Here is a 19,038-nt window from a genome sequence, read left to right as displayed (position 1 = left end):
TATATAGTGATGTACATCTTCAAAGCACTATAACTATTAACTAATTAATCCATACCACATCATTGTAAGGTAGGTAGTCATTTTACAGAAGGAGAAACTGATGCAGAAAAGTTAAGTGACTTGCCCAAGACTACAGAGCAAGTCACTAACAAAATGACTCAAACATGAGTCTGTCTACACTCCAATTAAATCCCTGCAGCTGGCCTATGTCCGCTGACTTGGGCTGATGGAGCTTGAGCTACAGAGCTGTTTAATTGCAGTGTAGACATGTGGGCTGGAGCCCACACTCTGGGACCTAGTGATGGAAGAGGCTCCCGGAACATGGACTCCAGTCCGAACGTTTACACCACAATTAAACAGCCCCATAGCACAAGCCCGAGCCAGCTGCAGAGGTTTAATTTCAGTGTAGACATACTGTATGTGGCCTGTCCAGATAACCTCTCTGGAAAACTTTGGCTCACTGACATAGTTATGACTTTTGTGCTAATCAGGGTTCATTGTGCACTCAGGCTTGGCAGTATCTATTGTTCCCACTCTGGCTTTAGGTTATTTTGTGTGTTAATTCCTGTGACTTGATTTCTTAAAATTTATTTCTTTGTCAATATAATTCCCACATGACTTTCTCTAAAAAGTTGCAATAACAAAATGCTAGCATTCTCCTATGGATAAGGAACTCTGGTGTAACAGTGGTGCACACCCTGTAACTTTAAAAATGCTCAAACTGTTTCTTTGCTAAAAAGGACATGTATTATCTTAAGTTTCAAGAGTAGAGTAAGCAAGCCACAAAAGATAGTGAGTAAGCAGCTGTCACGGTTTGGGAAGTCTTGAAATTTGAGGAATATCTCCTCTTCTATTTTTCCCTTTTTCAATGCCTACTCTGAAAAAATACCTTGTTTCTCTATTGCTTATTACTGAAGACAACTCTTAAACTTTTAGAGACACCTGATATTAATCTCACATGATTTAGATAATTTGCGTGTAGAATATTTGTTTTGTAAGTGTGATCTGAGTTTTGTAATGCATTCAATGAGCTGTGGAAATCTATTTCAAAGCACCTCATGAAAGAATGTCTCCCCTTGTGCTTCTCCCTCTGACCTCTCTTTACCAAAACATGCCCATCAGATATGTTTGATGTTTACAGGAAAATAAATGCTGCTGCTCATTAAAAAAAATGAATTTCTCATAATTTTAAGTCCAAATCTAAAGAGTGTTGACCGATATCCAATTCTTTTGTGCTCAGAGCTGGAGAATAGATCACAATGACTGTTTTAATTGCTCCTATGTAAGAGCATTATACATAGCAACAGCTCATTGCTACAGATTTGTCATTTTCCTCTTGCTCATGGGAAAGAGCCATTGTGTCATACGAAGGTGCAGTAATAATCCTTTGTGACTCATGCTGAAGATGGCTGCATAATAGTGGTAGTTTGACAGAGACTAAACGGGATAGAGAAATCATAGGGAAAAAACAAACCCTGGATAAATTGCTATTCAAAGGCAGTTTAAGAAGTAACATTTGTATTCATTTTATAATATTAAGGCAGCTCAGTTTGTGAAAATGATGCCAGTTTATCATGGCAAAGAAGGTTGAGGGAGACTTGTAAAGCACCAAGGACATAGTACGGAATGGCTCCCTTCCCATTCTTTGTGGTAGCGGCTCTCAAACTCATCAAAGCAAATGAGCTCTGACCCCCTTCACTCACACTCACACACAGTCTGTTCTATCTATCTACAATTGACATACTCCAGTGAGATGAGGGACCTTGTTTCTGTGGGCAGCACTTATCCCGCAGTGGGAAGATTGATCCAAACTGAAACAGGGAAGTGACTTCTGAGCCCCACCCCCATCTCACAGGGAACAGGGGTTCCAAAGAGCACTGGGTGGTGCAGGGGGACAGGAGTTCAAGGAGGGATGGAATGGGGAAACGGAGCTCCAGAGGGAACAGGTTAGGGACAGAGGCTCAAAGGGATGTCGTTTTCCCTGATGAATGTTTCATTCTGCCTGTGTTCATTCCCTGCTGTCTATTCCTCCCCCTCCCCATTCTCTCCTCCCTGGTGGCTCCACACTGGCTGGGGACCAGCAGGGGCAGCATTGAGACTGAGAGTGGAGGAGAGATGGTCTCCTTTCCTCTGTCACAGCAGCCTCTGGTGGTGTTAGGGAGGAGTTATGGTGAGAGAACCTTCCTTGTCCCTGCTGGATGCATCAGAGAGACTCTAGTTGGAGGTGGGCCTGGAACAATCGCACAGGGAATCTGAGAAAAAATCCCATGTAGAGATTTGCATTTCCTTATTTTTCAAGCTTATTAAAAAGTCAGGTGAGTTTCATGCCCCACAGACATCTAGGCTCCACTGATGGGGCCTGGCCCAATGGCTAGAGAGAGCCTGCTTTATGGTTTAATTGACACATTCTGGTCAGTAAGTAGCCTTGAAATAATTAATATTAGAGGAGGCAAAACTGAAATTTGTGATGATTGAGAGAGACAAGGATTATTTTTATATGAATGCACTAAAACTCATATGTTGGGGGTTTTAATATGCTAAGTGTTCGTTTAGAAAACTAAAATTGGGGTGAAAAGGGACATCATTAGCCAGATTAGCTGATTCTTCACTGTAGACCCACATCTTTGGCCTGCATATCAAAACAAACAAACAAAAAAACTTGTTTAAGAATGGGATACTAGTTACCAAGTTTTTAAAGGATGCTGCCAAAATACTGATTTTTTTCCATAATTAAAAAGTATCTCCCTTACAAACTTGAAACTAAGATCCATATAGGCAGTATTTCTTCCTTTATCGTACACATGCATTGGCTTGTTATTGCAGGATTCCTTCTGAGAACTGGGCTTTGATGTGAATTAATCCAGGTCTGTAGTGACTGGAAGCAGCTAATGACTGATCTATGTGAAATGAAGAGTTGATTGGCTAGTTAAAGTTTTAAGTGGGGAGGTGTCCACATAACAAAAAACACTACCCCAGCTGGCACTAACCAACATCCTTACTGGCAGCATTCCCAGGCGCTAAGGATTGAATGGCTATGGACATTGACTATTTCACCCCAAGGGTTGGTCCTTTCAGGTTAGGGATGAAGAACTTTGTGAAGCTGATGTATTATAGCGTCACTGTTTTTTGTAGATTTGCTAAAGGCGAGTTTTATTTTGTTGTTGTTGTTTATTTCCTGGGAGTACTGAGTATGGACACTGATAGATTAAGACATTGTCACTATTATATATATATATTTGTGTTCAAACTAACAAGGATATATATTGCTTTGTGATTTCTCTCTTTCCACATGCCCTATGGGATATATATTTAAAGGGACATATATGTGTTTCTTTTTTAGATGGTGAAATAACTGAAGTTAACATACTACTGTTGCATTTGGAAGTGCCTGTCTAACTTCCTAAGTATTTGTGTTCAAAATGTTAGTGGAAATTAGGAATTTGGGGAGATAAAGCAACAAATATTTTTCCAGAAACCTTATCACATTAATTATGCAGTTGGTCAAACTTCTGTTTCACTTCTCTCTTCACACGTGATACTGGTTCCTTCTTTAGAAATATATTTAGTTAAAGTTGCCATAAACAAGTTGACTACAATTATAAGAAAAACAATAAGACAAGGAAGATGAGAAATGGATTGTACTGTATTTTGGAGCTTATCTCAAAGAACATCAAGCAATGCTGTAAAATTGCTGCATGTCTAACAGAAAAGTTCCCAAATACTATTTGAAATACACTGCTTTAGGCACTTGCAGAAGGACATTGAACTTTTTATCTCATAGTTTTTATATCTTTCCTTTAAGTTGCTTTTTTAACAAGTGCAGTTGCACATCAGTAGCATTCCTTGTACTAAAGAGTATACATTATGGTATGGGAAAAAATTTCATGTCGATTGCTTCCAGTGAATAAATACTGGTTGAAATCCACCACTTGGATTAAGCTAATCAAGGCAGTCTTATTCCACATCACACAAGCCCTATGTCTTCATTAGCTATTGCAGCAGGATCAGGAAGTTAAAATATAAGTTTTAGACATAAAGTAGAACCTCAGAGTTACGAACACCAGAGTAATGAACTGACCAGTCAACCACACACCTCATTTGGAACTGGAAGTACACAATTAGGCAGCAGCAGAGACAAAAAGCCCCAAACAAATAAAGTACAAGTTGTGTTAAATTTAAACTATGAAAGAAATAAAGGGAAAGCAGCATTTTTCTTTTGCATAGTAAAGTTTCAAAGCTGTCAGTCAATGTTTGGTTGTAAAACTTTTGAAAGAACAACCATAACGTTTTGTTCAGAGTTACGAACAACCTCCATTCCCGAGACATTCACAACTCTGAGGTTCTACTGTAAATGCATACTGCAAAATAGATATCACAGTATTGTCAGTGCAATGTAACTGTTTGGCTGTAAGGACCTGGACTAGACAAAAAGGTGCTTTTTAAAAATCAAGTTAGAGAATTGTTTTTTATTTTGCATCTAGCCAATAGGGTAATACTTTAGTTATGGACCAGGACCCCATTGTTCTAGGCACTGTGCAAATACACAGTAAAAAGATGGTGTCTGCCTCAAAGAGTTTACAGTCTTAAAACAAGAGACAACAGAAGGCTACAGACAGGTAGGGGAGTATGAGGAAACAGAGACAGTATTGGGAATCATCATAGCCAGTGGTCTCAGTATACCAGCAGCCAAACCACTGTCAAGTTGTTCTTGTCATCACAGCAAAGGAGAGCTTTTTAAGGAGGGATTTGAAGGATGATAGTTAGGTAGCTCTGTGGCTGTTTTCGGAGAATGCTTCCCAGTTGTGAGAGATGGTATGAGAAAATGCATAAAGATGCTTGTTGAAAATTTAATAAGTGAATGATGGAGGTTGATCAGACGCAGGAGTTGACATCTCAGAATGATAGATGTAGTGGGAATAGGCTGTGAAGGAATTTGAAAGTGAAGACAAGTAGTTTGTTTGGTGTGATAGAGAAGAGGAAACCGATGGAGGGAAGCAAAGAGAGAGGTGACATGATCAAAGTGATGGCCTAGGAAGACAATCAGCAGCATTTCGAATGGATATTAGCCGAGCAAGGTTGCATTTGTCAAGGCCAGAGGAAAAGTTGTAGCAGTAATCAAGATGCAAGATGATGATAATTTGGACGAGAATTTTAGCTGTGTGGATGGATAGGAAAGGCTGTATCTAAGAGATTTTGTTTGGAAAGAATCGGCAAGATTTATCCTGGATGTGAGGATCTAGAGAGAACTCCGAGTTGAAGATCATATCCAAGTTAGAGACCTGTGTGATAGGCAGGTTGATGGTGTTGCCCACAGTGATTGAGAGGAGGTAATGGGGAGGGCTTGGTGTGTGTGTGTGGGGGGCGGGGGGGGGAAGGAGGTGGAGGGAGATTAATCTAATAGAATGTCACTAAGAGTTAGTCTATACGATAAAGTTTTGCAGCTTTGCTTTTTATATTGGTATAATTAATCTTACCATTCAAGTTAGTAGGCAAGAAAACCAAAGGTTCAGGTGATATTTTCACAAGTCTTAACAGAACACTTGGAAATAGTTTCATGCATCATAAAAATTAAGTAGCTTGCCCTCTAGCTAGTTATTCACTGTACTCCTCTTCATTTTCAAGTTTTTTGTCAGGATTTTTCTTTTATCTTTTTTCTACCAGTTTGGACCTGCTCCTGCAAGATGATGAATGTCCTAAATTTCTGTTGACGTCATTGGGCATTACTAGGGCCCTATCATTTTCATAGCCATGAAAAATGTGTCACCGAAATTGGCCCTTCCCCATGAAATCTGATATCCCCCGTGCTGCTGGGAGCACCCCAGCCGAGGACCTCTAGCTGCTAGTCCCAGCCTGGCTGGGGCTGTCCCAGCAGCACGGGGGAGATTAGATTCACCTCCCTGCTGCTTTCAGAGCCCAGAAGGCACCACAGAAGTGAGGGTAGCAGTCCTTCCACCCCCCATACAGCAGATTGGTGACCCTTCGCCCCCTACCCTCCCAATCACATTTTGGGTCGGGACTCCTAGGATCACAACACCTTGAAATTTCAGATGAAAACATCTGAAATTGTGAAATTGACCAATTTTCACATCCTATGGCTGTGAAATTGAGTAGACTGGACAGTGAACTTGGTAGGGCCCTAGGCATTACTGGTGCTGACTGCTCTGTAAGAGGCACTCAATACTTGCGTTGTTGGGCCCATAATTAGTTGGCACGCTGTCCCACCGAATGGAAGCTTCCTCTTTTGTGCTACTTGGAACTTGGCTGAGAAACATCAGATACTTTTTCATACCTTTTACCAGAGCCGTCCCTAGTGTAGGGCGAATGTGGGCTGCTCCCCTCTCCCCCCCCCCAATCCCTGGTCCTCCGGTCCACAAGCCCACGGGTTCCAGGAGGTAGCCACCCGCGTCCTGCCTGGTCCCAGCTGGGAGGCAGGTGGCAACCGGCAGAGTTCCTGGAAGCCAGGCGGCAGCTTCCTGCACCTTGGCTGGGAGCCCAGCAGCAGCCTCCCACTCCCCGCAAGCTGGGCTCACAGCTCGATGGCAGCCACCTATGCCCCAGCTCACAGCTGGGAGCCAGGAGACAGCCTCCTGCACCCTGGCTCGGAGCCAGGCAGCAGCCTCCCACGCCCCCACTTAAAGATGGGCAGTAGCTACCTGTGGCTTGCCCCTTTTAATTTGCCACTTTTAATTTTATTGCCACTAATTTTTTCCATGAGTCGAAAGGCTGATATTTAAACATTTAAGCCAGGAGACTGGGGCGCACATCTCTGCTCTGTCTCATGGTAAACCTTGCCCCTCATGAGAACATTTATTTATATTCATGTAAGTTTCCACCTACTTTTTTAACATCACTAATGTTGGCCTTAAACTATCCGTCAGTGTCTCTTTAAATATAACTATAACTAAAAAACTAACTGTATTTTAAAACAGTTGTATACTATTGGTGGAGAGTATAGCAGTAAGTATATTAAGGTTACACCCAAGTTCTTTCCTTCTAAAAGTTCAGTCCTTTGACTGAAATTTGGTAGGCCTGCTCTAAGTCAGGTAGCAATTTTTTTTTTCTTAAAATTTCACCAAAAATGGTTGAGCCATTTTTAAGCATGGAGGAGGTCGGGGAGGAATGCAGTGTTTCTGCTAACAAAAATGTGTATTGTTTTTTGAACAGGCTTGTCATGCCTCAGCTGGAGGTGACAGGTGAAATTTGTTAGGGATGTAAGTTGCCTAGGTGGGCCTTCTGGTGGTCCAATGATGATTGCTTTTGTTTTGTTTTATTTATGAGCATCTTCTAAGTGGACAGCTGTACCCTTGTGAAACCCTACTGACTTCAATTAGGGCTACATGGAAGTGTGCTGGTTGGTCTGCCCTCATGGATTTTATAGTTGGAGTGGAGGTTTAGCCCTCAGTAAGGGTTAGTGCATAAGGCATGTTTGTAAGGACTTGGTTTAGAAGTCAAAATTATCTGCTAACAGTTTTATTTGAGTTAGGTTATGCTGGCAGATAGTATAATGTGCACTTAAAAAACAAAACAAAAAAACTATACTGAATATATTAAAGCCCAGAGAAAAATGTGTGCTCTTGCAAACACACTCACAGACTATAGTCCTGCAAACACACACTTTTTGAGTGAGACTAATCAACATAAGTAAAGTTTTCTCATCTTCCTAAGTATTAGCAGGATTGGTGTCTGAGACAGTAACTTGGTTACAAGGATTGCAGAAAACAGTATTTAAAAAGGAACTTTTTTCCTAACTGCAAGATAGGAGAACCTAACTTCAATAACAACAATTTATAGTATTGGTGTTTTAAGGCCCTTCCCCCGCAAAAAACCCCAACCACTCCTAAGCAACATTTCCATCATATCTGCATGTGTCATAACTGTACCATGGAAAGATGCAGAGAACGGGAGTGCTGAACTTTTGCAATAACATTCTAACTGTGTCCGAATTAATCACATTTTCAGAAGTAGTACATTAGATAATGAGTTCTAGATGTTTATAGAAGAGGTAAAACGAGACATAAGACTACAAACAGAAAGATAAATAGATAATGCCGGTCTGAAAACCCAACAAAAATATTGCTCAAACTAACTTATGTGTTGCATATATTCAGCTATTATTATTGCCTACTAATTGTATTTAGCAAGAGGATCATTCCAATCTTTGAGTAAGTTAATCAGCCAAATCAATTTGATTCATGCATTGGGGGGGAAAAGAATCCCGCAGAGTTGGCATTAAAATTTATTTTAGAAACACAGTGTGCTTGGTTCGCATTATGGCAACAACAAACCAGTTCTGTAGAGTCTTAGACATGGTCTGTATTTCACTAAAATCATGCAATTAAATACCTTTTGCAGTGTTTGAAACTACAGATCCCCAAAATTGCTCGCAATGTGTCTGATCCTCCCAAGTCTATTGAAGTGAACATGGAGAGTCTGCCTATTGACTTCAGTGGGCTTTGGATCAGGCACCATATCAGTTATTTGCCTCCATAAACATACACATGAGAATAATATGATTCCTTCACATCTCTAACTCCCACTGCTGTTTTTTAATACATGGTTCAGATTCTCAGGTCCGACTGAATTACACTTGGGGAGGAGGAGGAAAAGGTGGTCTAAAGTGGTCTTTTCACTACCTCTGGCACAACTCATACACCAAGGAGAGCTGAGAGGGGGTAGCACTGAGCCTGCTATCCTGACCCTATGTCAGTTAAGGATTCTCTAATATCTGAACAATCTCCATCTGTTTTGTTAGGCCTACTTCCTGTCCCATTTATGTTATTGGAGTGGCACAAAGGGACCAGAATGAGGCCTAAGAATCTTGCCGTGCATATGTGGGAGAAGTTGTTAACTTTGCTCTTGATCATTAGTAATTAGGAAGTGATTTATAAAGTGTCTTTATCTCAGTTTAGATAACTGCAGATTTGTGAGATGAGATTAATAATTTCTTTGAGTATTTAAGAGAAAATATTGAACTGAGATCACTTTTCTGTTGAATTAAAAAAAAAAAATTATTTGCACAGCAAGGTTTTGGAAAACTCCAATGCAATAGTATAATATTTGATCCTGTGTGAGGCTATGATTTAGGAAATGACTGAGTCAGTGCAGAACCTTGTAAAGGTATGTTACTATTATTAGAGAAACAATCTACATTTTTATTACATGTCCACCTGGGATAATAAGGAAGGTTTTGTATCTTCTAGAACTGTAAAAACATCAGTAAGTTGTCATTCTGATATAAATACCCTATATGAGGGATGATTGATTTTTTTTTTTCCTAGCTAAAATTTTGTCAGATTGCAAATGGTGAATCTTTCAAAGCAATGGTAGACTAATTAATGCCTTACTAATGTTGTTTGTCAAGGCTTAGTATTTTAATTAGCACTGTTCAAAATATTGGGGAATTTAATTTGGAAAAATAATTTTTTCGAGCTCTGAAAAGTAACAATTTTTTGTTCAGAATTTTTTCCTGAAAATATTTATTTTTGAAAATCATGTATTTTTGCGGTGTTTAGTTTTTGCGCACACACCCCATTATCGCACTCTGTTTTTCCACTGAATAATAATAATAATAATTAATAATAAAACATACTGAAAAATGACATGGTTTGTTTTTCCTTTATAGTTGAAATAACAGAAAATTTAAAAAAAAATTTTTTCACAGACTTTCCGTTTAGAAAATGGTCCTTTTTTTTTTTTTTTTTGGGGGGGGGGGGGGGAGGATTTGAAAAGTTTGTCAGCTTTAATTTTAACATGGAGTATTTGTCATATATACCCACTATTAACTTTACATGAGATAGGGAGAAGGTCTTTTGTTTTTACTGTCTAAGGAAAGAGAAGTAAACTCTATAAAACAATGTTTTGTGCAGGTGTAGCCTAGGACAAATTAATTTATATAGGAGGTGTAGGTTTGCAGTGTAAGGGCTGGCTACTGAATGCTTCACAATAAATTGTTTGCAGTGGTGGTGTAGCTGTGTTGGTCCAAGCATATTAGAGAGGAAAGGTGGGTGAGGTAATATCTTTTATTGTACCAACTTGTGTTGGTGACAGAGACAAGCTTTCAAGCTTACCTGAAGAAGAGCTCTGTGTAAGCTCAAAAGCTTGTCTCTGTCACTAACACAAGTTGGTCCAGTAAGAGACACTGCCTCACGCACCTTGTCTCTCATAATATGCTGTCTGTTTAGGTTTGATCTTGTTGAATTTTGAAAGCTAATCAGGTTTGTATCTGATTAATATTTGGACAGATGACAGACTGAGCTGTATTAACTGCTTGCATCCTTGTAGTAATAACAGCAGATACCATCACACACCCTTGCTATGTTCTCATATGCAAAGCTAGATTTGGCATGGTGGGCTCTTGTATGAGACAGTTGGGGTATGTCTACACTGCAATTAGACACCCGCGGCTGGTATGTGTCGCTAACGGGCTCAGGTTAAGGGGCTGTTTAATTGCAGTGTAGACGTTCAGGCTTTTTCTGGAGCCCAGGCTCTAAGATCTTGTGATCAAGCAGCCCCTTAGCCTGAATAGCACAAGCCTTTCACCTGGCACGCTGTGGGAGTCTAATTGCAGTGTAGACACACCCTTGGAGAAGAGCAATTCAGGGAGCACTTGTATATTTTGTGCAGTTGCCAATTTCTCTCTTATGGAACCTCTTCTAGCAGTTCTGGTTATACTTCCAGCCCTGGCCTTATTTCATATTCAGGAATGCCTAGAACTTGGAGGGAGGGCTGGATCAGGCATTTTTCCTGGGATGTTGTGGAGAGCAAGGCTCCTCATCAGGTGGAATGGAGGAGTTGGCTGGGGAAACACTTGTCACTTTTTTCCTTTTCTTTCCCTCTATCCCGCCTTATTTACCTATTTATTTTTGATTAGGGAAATTGCCTTCACAAAGATATTTCCAGGGCCCATGAAGAATGAGTATTTACATACAAAATAGTCAGGACATTCCCAATTAGTCCCTGCATTCCCAAGCATTTTTTATTTGTTCAGGAGAAAAATCAAGTAGGTGGTGAGCCCCAACTGGAGGATTTTTGAACAGTGGTGAGGGGAAGGAAGAGCTAACCAAAACAGAGATGAGGAGGTCAGGAAATGGAGCGGTGGCATCCCAGCTGGTTTTAGAGAAGGAGGCGGAAAAGATGCAGCCCTGTGGGGAAGGAGGAACCCTATGACACACTGGGGAGGAGCAGGCGTGGGGTCCTAGCTAGAGAAGTAAAGTTACAGATGGAAGCAGACTGAGAGTTTGAGATGTATCTATAGCAAGTGATGATTAGCTGAGGAGGATGGGGTAGTGGTTAGCTAGAGGTGTGGCTAAGCACAGGAGGACTAGGCAAATAATTAGAGCAGTAGCAACATGGATGCAGTGAGGGTGGGAACAGGTGAAAAATCTTGTTGCAGAATGAAAATAAAGCTACTTGCTTGAGATTATTTATAAACCAAATACATATCTGTTGACCATTTCCTTTCCCTTGATCGTAAGCTCTCTGCATCCTCCTGTGTTTGTACAGCACATAGCACAATGGGGCCCTGCTCCTGCAGGTGTGATGATAATATAAACAGAATTATTTTGTACTGTGTCTATTCAATAAAGCTTTTACTTAAAGGTTTTAAGAGCCTAGCTCAGGGGTGGCCAACCAGTAAGAGAGGAAGAGCCAAAAAATAGCTATTGATAATGCTAAGAGCCACATTTTCCTTACCCTCCGCGGACAATTCGCGCTGATCCCTCATTTTCGGGGGCAGCTTGTCAATTTCACTTCTCAATTGACAAGCTCCCCTCCTCTCTTACCCTCCCACAAATTGCACCAATTGGTCAATTTTGGCACAGTTTGTCAATTTCACTTTCCCCTCCCTGCTGCTTGTCAATTTCAGAGCAAAGAGCCCCATTCAGAGGAGCAAAGAGTGGCATGCCAGCCGTGGGTTGGCCACCCCTGGCTAGTCATCGAGGGCTAGTGATTATGTTAGAAGGATTCTGAGGCTTTGCAACACTTTGATGAACAGGGTGGCAGACAGCTCTGATCTAAGGGCCAGGAAAACCATGCAAGTGAAAGGGTAAGGGGAGGAAGGGGAGGTTGGAACAACTAGATAGAAAGGAGGATGTCTCCTCACGAACAAAAAAGTGTCCCGATGCACACACTGTATTTTTGAATGTGCGATCTTATGAAAACTAGAGTTTTTTTCCCCCTCTAACTTCAAGCGCATTATTTTATACTGTATTATTTTATTCCTGCATTTACGCTGTGTGATCCTGTAATGAAAGAGCCCATTTTAAAGCTTGGGCACAAAGTGGAAGAGGTCAGCTTAGCGTGGGAATCTCATTGCAACATGCATGTCACATTTCCTGGCAAGTTGGGCACAGCTGTGAGACTAAGTGAAAATCCTTTGGTCTCTCACTCTCTTTAGCTGCTGCTCCTACTGTTCCCCTCACTCCCCCTGGAACACCTGTTCTTTTGTTCACTAAATCCATAGTTTGTTAAAATTATCCATTGGCTAGTTCATCCCAGTGATTGGGGTGAACAGAGTGGCGGGGGGAATCATAGGATGGAACGAAGTCCACTGGAAACTACACTTTTCTCCTGTGGTATATCCTCTTCATTGTCCTCTGAAACCAGGGGTTTGGATCTTGCAGAATAGATATGGGGTGTATGGCCTGAAAACCCAACAGAGAAACTGAGCTCCATTGTCCCGGATCCTGCACCCCTCCAGCTGGCCCCCCTTCCCACAGGCAGCATTGTTTTTCAATCCACATTGCCATGTCTTTCATCTACATCACGCAGGATGAAATTCTGACCCCATTGAAGTCAATGGCAAAATTCCCATTAACTTCAGTATAGAAAGGGTTTCATCTTGCCTGCCTGATAATTCTATTCTTTACTATATTTCCAACCAATTTGGCTTGTACTGAAGTTAGGCTTACTGCCTGTAATTGCTGGGATCACCTCTAGAGCCTTTTATAAAAATTGGCCTTACATTAGCTATTCTTCACTCATCTGGTACAGAAGCTGATTTTAAATGATAGGTTATATATCACAGTTAGTAGTTCTGCAATTTCAGATGTTTTTTCAGAATTCTTAGCTAGATACCATCTTGTCCTGGTGACTTATTACTGTTTAATCTATCAGTTTGTTTCAAAACCTCCTCTAATGACACCTTAGTCTGGGACAGTTCCTCACATTTGTCACCTAAAAGAGTGACTCAGGTTTGGGAATCTCCCTCAGCTCTGAAGACCGATGCAACAAATTCATTTAGTGTCTCTGCAATAGCCTTATTTTCCTTGAATGCTTCTTTAGTATCTCAGTCATCTAGTATCCCCACTGGTTGTTTAACCAGCTTTCTCCTTCTGATGTACTCTAAAAATTTTTTTGCTGTTTCTTTTTGAGTCTTTGGCTAGCTGTTCTTAATGTTTTTTTTTTTGGTCTTCCTAATGATATTTTTATACTTCATTTGCCAGAGTTTATGCTCCTTTCTATTTTCTTCAATAGGATTTAACTTTCACTTTTTAAAGGATGCCTTTTTGCTTCTAAATACTTTTTATTTTGTTGTTTAGCCACTTTTTTGGTACTTTTTACTATGTTTTTTAATTTGGGGTATACATTTAAATTGAGCCTCTTATGGTGTCTTTTTAAAAGCTTACAATGATTTCACTTTTGGCACTGTACTTTTTATTTTCTGTTTAACTAACTTCCTCATTTTTGTATAGTTCCCCTTTCTGAAATTAAATGCTACCATGGTGGACTGCTTTGGTGTTCCCCGCCCTACCCCCATAGGGATTTTAAATTTTACTATGTTATCACAATTACTAAGTGGTTGAGCTATAGTCACATCTTGGACCAGGTTCTGTGTTCTGCTTTGGACTAAATCAAGAATTACCTCTCTTCCTGTGGGTTCCAGGACTAGCTACTACAAGAAGCAGTCATTTAAAGTGTCAAGAAATTTTATCTCTGTACCCTGTCCTGAGGTGATATGTACCCAGTCAATGTGATGATAGTTGAAGTCCCCCATTATTATTGAAGTTTTTTTTTTATTGTTATAGACTCTCTAATCTCCCTGAACATTTCGAAGTCACTATCACCATCCTGGTCAGGTGGTCAGTAGTATATCCCTACTGCTCTATTCTTATTATTCAAACATAGAATTACTATCCATAGAGATTCTCTGGCACAGTTTGGTTCATTTAAGATTTTTATTTCATTTGACCATGCTTTTTCACATATAGTGCCACTCCCCAACCAGTATGACCTATTCTGTCCTTCCGATATATTTTGTACCCTGGTATTTCTGTGTCCCATTAATTATCCTCATTCCACCAAGTTTCTGTGATGGCTATTATATCAATATCCTCATTTAATACAAGGCATTCAAGTTCATTCATCTTTGTATTTAGGCTTCTAGCATTTGTATATAAGCACTTAATGGCAGACAGCTAAAAAATGATATTTATGTGAAGTAATTGAATGGGACTCTTTCATTTTACTGTTTGTTTCTCATCAGATTATACCCATATTTAATCCTCTTCCATTCTCTCTTCCTTACAAAGCTATAGAGAATCTCCATTAATAGTTCCTCTCCTAAGGGATGTCTTTGTCTGAACCACATGACCCTCTGCACCTATCAGCTTTCCCCCAGCCCTTAGTTTACAAATTGCTCTACGACATTTTTAATTTTGTGCCAGCAATCCAGTTCCATTTTGGTTTAGGTGGAGCCCATCCATCCTGTATAGGCTCCCCCTTTTCCCAAAAGGTTCCCCAGTTCCTAATCAACCTAAATCCCTCCCTCCTACACCATCATCTCATCCACACATTGAGACCCTGCAGTTCTGCTTGTCTAACTGACCCTGCACATGAAACTCGAATTATTTCAGAAAATGCTATCATGGAGGTCCTGAACTTCAATCTCTTACCTAGCAGCCTAAATTTGGCCTCCAGGACCTCTCTCCTATCCTTCCCTATGTCATTGGTACCTACATGTACCATAACCACCAGCTCCTTCCCAGCACTACATGTAAGTCTGTCTAGATGTCTCGAGAGATCCACAACTGGCAGGCAAGTCACAATGTGGTTCTCAGAATCATCACAAACTCAGCTATCTGTTTCTAATGATGGAGTCCCCCATTACTATTACCTGTCTTTTCCTAATTACTGGAGTTCCCTCCCCCAGAGAGGTAACCTCAGTGCAAGGGGATACCATGACATCATCTGGAAGGAGGCTCCCAACTATGGAATTGTTTCCCTCCACTCCTGTTTGATGTTCTCCTTCCCTGAGACTTTCATCCTCCTCAACAGTACAGAGGCTGTTATACCGGGGTTGGGATTGTTCTACTGTGTCCCAGAAAGTCTCATCTATGTACCTCTGTGTCTCCCTTAGCTCCTCTAGTTCAGCCACCCTGGTCTCCACCACCAAACAAAATATAATACTGGCTGTCTTTTGAAAGTAGAAACTACAATCTAAGAAAGAGAACCACTAAGTATGGTGCGGGTGTTAAATACCTTTTCTGATTATGGGCGGTTACTAGAATCAATTTGAGGTGAGTAGAGCAGAAACTTTGGTGTTGGGTTTATCTGTTAGGGCAGAGGAAACTTTTCTCAGCTGGCTAAGAAAGTGTCAGACATAAGAATGCTTATGGCCTTTTAAATTCAGTGGGGGACAATTCTTTAGGTAATGAAGACTATTTGTGTGCTGTTCACGGGCATAACCCTTAACAAGATTTTCAGGCATCTCTCAATAACTCTTGCAGTGCTGCTGATTTATGGCTTTTATAAGGCTGGTGATGGTCAGCAGTGATTGTAAAGACTGACCTAAAAGGAATGAATTCCTTTTACAATGTTGTTACCAGATGAGCTAGCAGTTTGGCTGGTTATGCAGCCCAGGAAACTGGAAGAGTGGGTGTCTTATTGAGCTGTTGGTCTTTCCATGACAACTAGAGGAGGAATAAAAAATGTCAAGTGGTGGTAGTCTATGTGTGTCTGTGGCCAAGGAAGAAATAACCCCCTTGGCCTCTGTTCCTGGATGGGAAAAGCAAGATCATGGTAAGAAAGTTGGCACTTGTGCTGCAGGGAAATAACGCAAGTGCGAGTTGAGACTGATAGCTGGTCATCATGTATACTCCTCAGAGTGCAGGGACACAATTCTGAGAGGCCTCTGTGTGAGGCACAGGAGCTCCTTACATATGCCACTGTTCTCCCATGCTTCTCTTAAGGAAAGGCCTGTTGGGATCCAACTCATAACAAAAATGTTAAATAAGACAGATCATTGTCATGGCTATGTAGTTTTTAAATGTAGGGGATTTGTTTTGTTTTATCAAATCCGAATGTAAACTATGGCTGTGTACATAAATCATGAGAATTCTGGAGCAGCTCTGAACTACTGGACCACTACTCTTACTGTGAACACTAGAGGGCCTACAGACCCCTTAAATCTGCAAAAGAATTAGTGTAACAGTGTTTGTAAAGTAGAACCTGAGTTACAAACACCAGAGCTACAAGCTGATCGGTCAACCTCATTTGGAACCGGAAGTACGCAATCAGACAGCAGCAGAGACAAGGGATGGTGGGGGAAGGAAGCAACAAATACAGTATAGTACCATATTAAAACTACTTAAAAAATAAAGGGAAAGTTTAAAATACAAAAAGATTTGACAAGGTAAGGGAACTGTGTGCGCTTGTTTCAATTAAATCAAGATGGTTAAAAGCATTTTTCTTCTGCCCAGTAAAGTTTCAAAAGCTGTATTAAGTCAACGTTCAGCTGTAAATTTTGAAAGAACCACCATAATTTTTGTTCAGCGTTATGACCATTTCAGTTACGAACAACTTCTGTTCCTGAGGTGTTTGTAACTCTGAGGATCTATTGTATGGGATACTGAGAGGTGTAAATATAACTGGTTGGGGGTTACTGCTTAAAGCAAGGATTTCTTTTTGCTTAGAGAGGTTGAAGAATGCCTTCGATTATGTTACTGTAAAGGTGTTGCGGTGGATTAGACATCCTGTGTTGGCCTAATTTTCTGAGTGAAGAGCTTGCAATACTGTCTTGTATTGGTCAATACATAATCCTGAACATCTTTTTCATTTGGATTTATCAGACAAAGTACCAGTTTATTGCATGCACACGTTTGGGTACTGTATCTAGAGATGTATGTGATTAATCATTTTAAACTGTATCTCTGAGTACCAGCAGTGTTGTCTAGCAGGTTTCACGCAGTTTGGCACTCTCAATTGTAAGCCATACCACTCTCAGGTCAGACTATCAGAAAACTGGGAAGACGCCCCAAACTGGTGGTATATTCTATAATTAGATTCCACCAAGTCAATAACAAATATGCTCCTCGATTACTATGGATTACATGGAGCTACAGATAGTCCCTTTAGGCTTTCCAACCCCTCTTTATCACCCAGACAAACTGGACTTTGTGATGAGAGGTTATTAAAACCAAAAATCACCTCTCATTATGTTACTTCCAATCCCAAAGTGTTCAGTCACTTACCCCAGGTCAATGGATAGTCTGGACTTCACCCCAAAGACAATGCTTATAAATTAACTAAAGGTTTATTAGCTTATGTAGGCTGGTGGCACGGTCCAGCCGGTGGCGTCGCGACCCTTCCTCAGGCCCAGGTTCTGAGGAAGGCCACAGCGCCTCTTTTGAGGGGAATAAGCTCCATGGTTATGAGTCTGCAGCCCCGGCCCCTAGGCAGGGCAGGTTTCCCCGGCAGTCTACAGCCCCCTGGCCAGCACGTAGGGCAGGGCTGGTAAGGGGTCTGTGGCCCCCGGCCCTCAGGCAGGCACGCGGAGCGGTCTGTGGCCCCCGGCCCTCAGGCAGGCACACGGAGCTTGGGGTCCTCGGGCCAGCAGTCTAAAGGACAGCAAGCACTCCCGGGGTGGTTAGGGAAGGGGGGAGGGGGACGCAGGCCCACCCGACTCCACTACGTCCCAGCCCAGGGCCCTACCAGTGGCAAACGCATTTGCCACTGAGTCAGCGGGGCTCCAGCCGCAACACGCTGATGGGGTTTCATCCCTGACTCAGCCACCTGCTAGTTGGCTATCCCTGGGCCACCTCCTCCTACCCAATCCCCAGGTACCAGCAGCCATGTAGCTCCCTCCGGGTCGCTGGGGGAAGTAGTGAGCAGGTGTCCGGCAAGTCCCTCACCATCAACCAGCAGCAGGTCCGGAAACTCCTGAGGGCCATCTATGGAAGGTAGCTCCTCCAGGTCACAGGGACCCAGGGGTTCCTCCGGTTCACCAGGATTAGTCCACGCCAGTGGGTCCTCCACACCGGGCAGCTCCTCCAGGTCAGGGCCGGCCTCTGGGAGTTTCTCCTGTCCAGTGGGCTTGGGTACTTTCTCCCAGTCACTAGGGTCCGGCAGCCCTACCAGTCATTCGGGCCCGGTGGTCCTACCCAGTCACCAGGGTCGGGCAGCTCCCTCCAGTCACTCAGGCCTGGCAGGTCAGGCAAGTTTTGGAGGCTCCGGTCAGCGGGGTGGCTACGCCAAACAGCCACAGGGCCTGGGTCAGGCCTAGGCCTAGGCCTAGGCCGCAGCCTCCGGAAAGACGCATCTACCTCCAGTGGCAGCTTTCTCCCAACTGAGCTGCTGGGCCTGTCTTCTATACTTCCTGCCCGGGCCCTGGCTCCACCGCTCTGCTTCTGGGTGGCTGGGCCGGCTGGGCCTGGTTCTGTCCAACGGGGGTAGAGCGACCCTTCTTTGGACCCAGGCTCCGAGGAAGGCCACAGTGCCTTATTACACTTAGAAAAAGAAATGAGAGTGAGTGAGAGGTTAAAGCATGTAAAATACATTAACAGGTGAGTCCAAGTTTGTAAGTCCAATATGATAGTAGAGATATAATGATCTGCTAGTTTTCTATAAGTCTCTCAGGGTTACCCATCATAACTTTGGGGACCTCAGTCTAATCGATCAGTATTCCTTCCTGTCAGAATCCATCAGTCCAGAGATGAAGGATCGTTCCCTTAAACAAGTATTTATAGATCCTGCTTACAGTAGACAAGCCAGACAGTGTCTTCACCCATGTGGGTTTGATGAATAGCAATTGCAGATTGAGTC

At 42.1% G+C, this 19,038-nt stretch overlaps 1 protein-coding gene across 1 annotated transcript in view; it reads left to right on the top strand.

Moving 5' to 3' along the window:
* Positions 1-19,038, top strand: part of ATP10D (ATPase phospholipid transporting 10D (putative)) — a 72,857-nt gene that overhangs the window by 8,357 nt on the left and 45,462 nt on the right. The gene's annotated exons all lie outside the window — the stretch shown is intronic.

This window comes from Emydura macquarii, unplaced genomic scaffold, assembly GCF_026122565.2.
Source record: "Emydura macquarii macquarii isolate MOO-44397 ecotype Brisbane River unplaced genomic scaffold, CSIRO-AGI_Emac_v2 contig_3128, whole genome shotgun sequence".
NCBI classification, from domain to species: Eukaryota; Metazoa; Chordata; order Testudines; family Chelidae; genus Emydura; species Emydura macquarii.
This window is presented reverse-complemented; position numbering and strand designations above follow the sequence as displayed.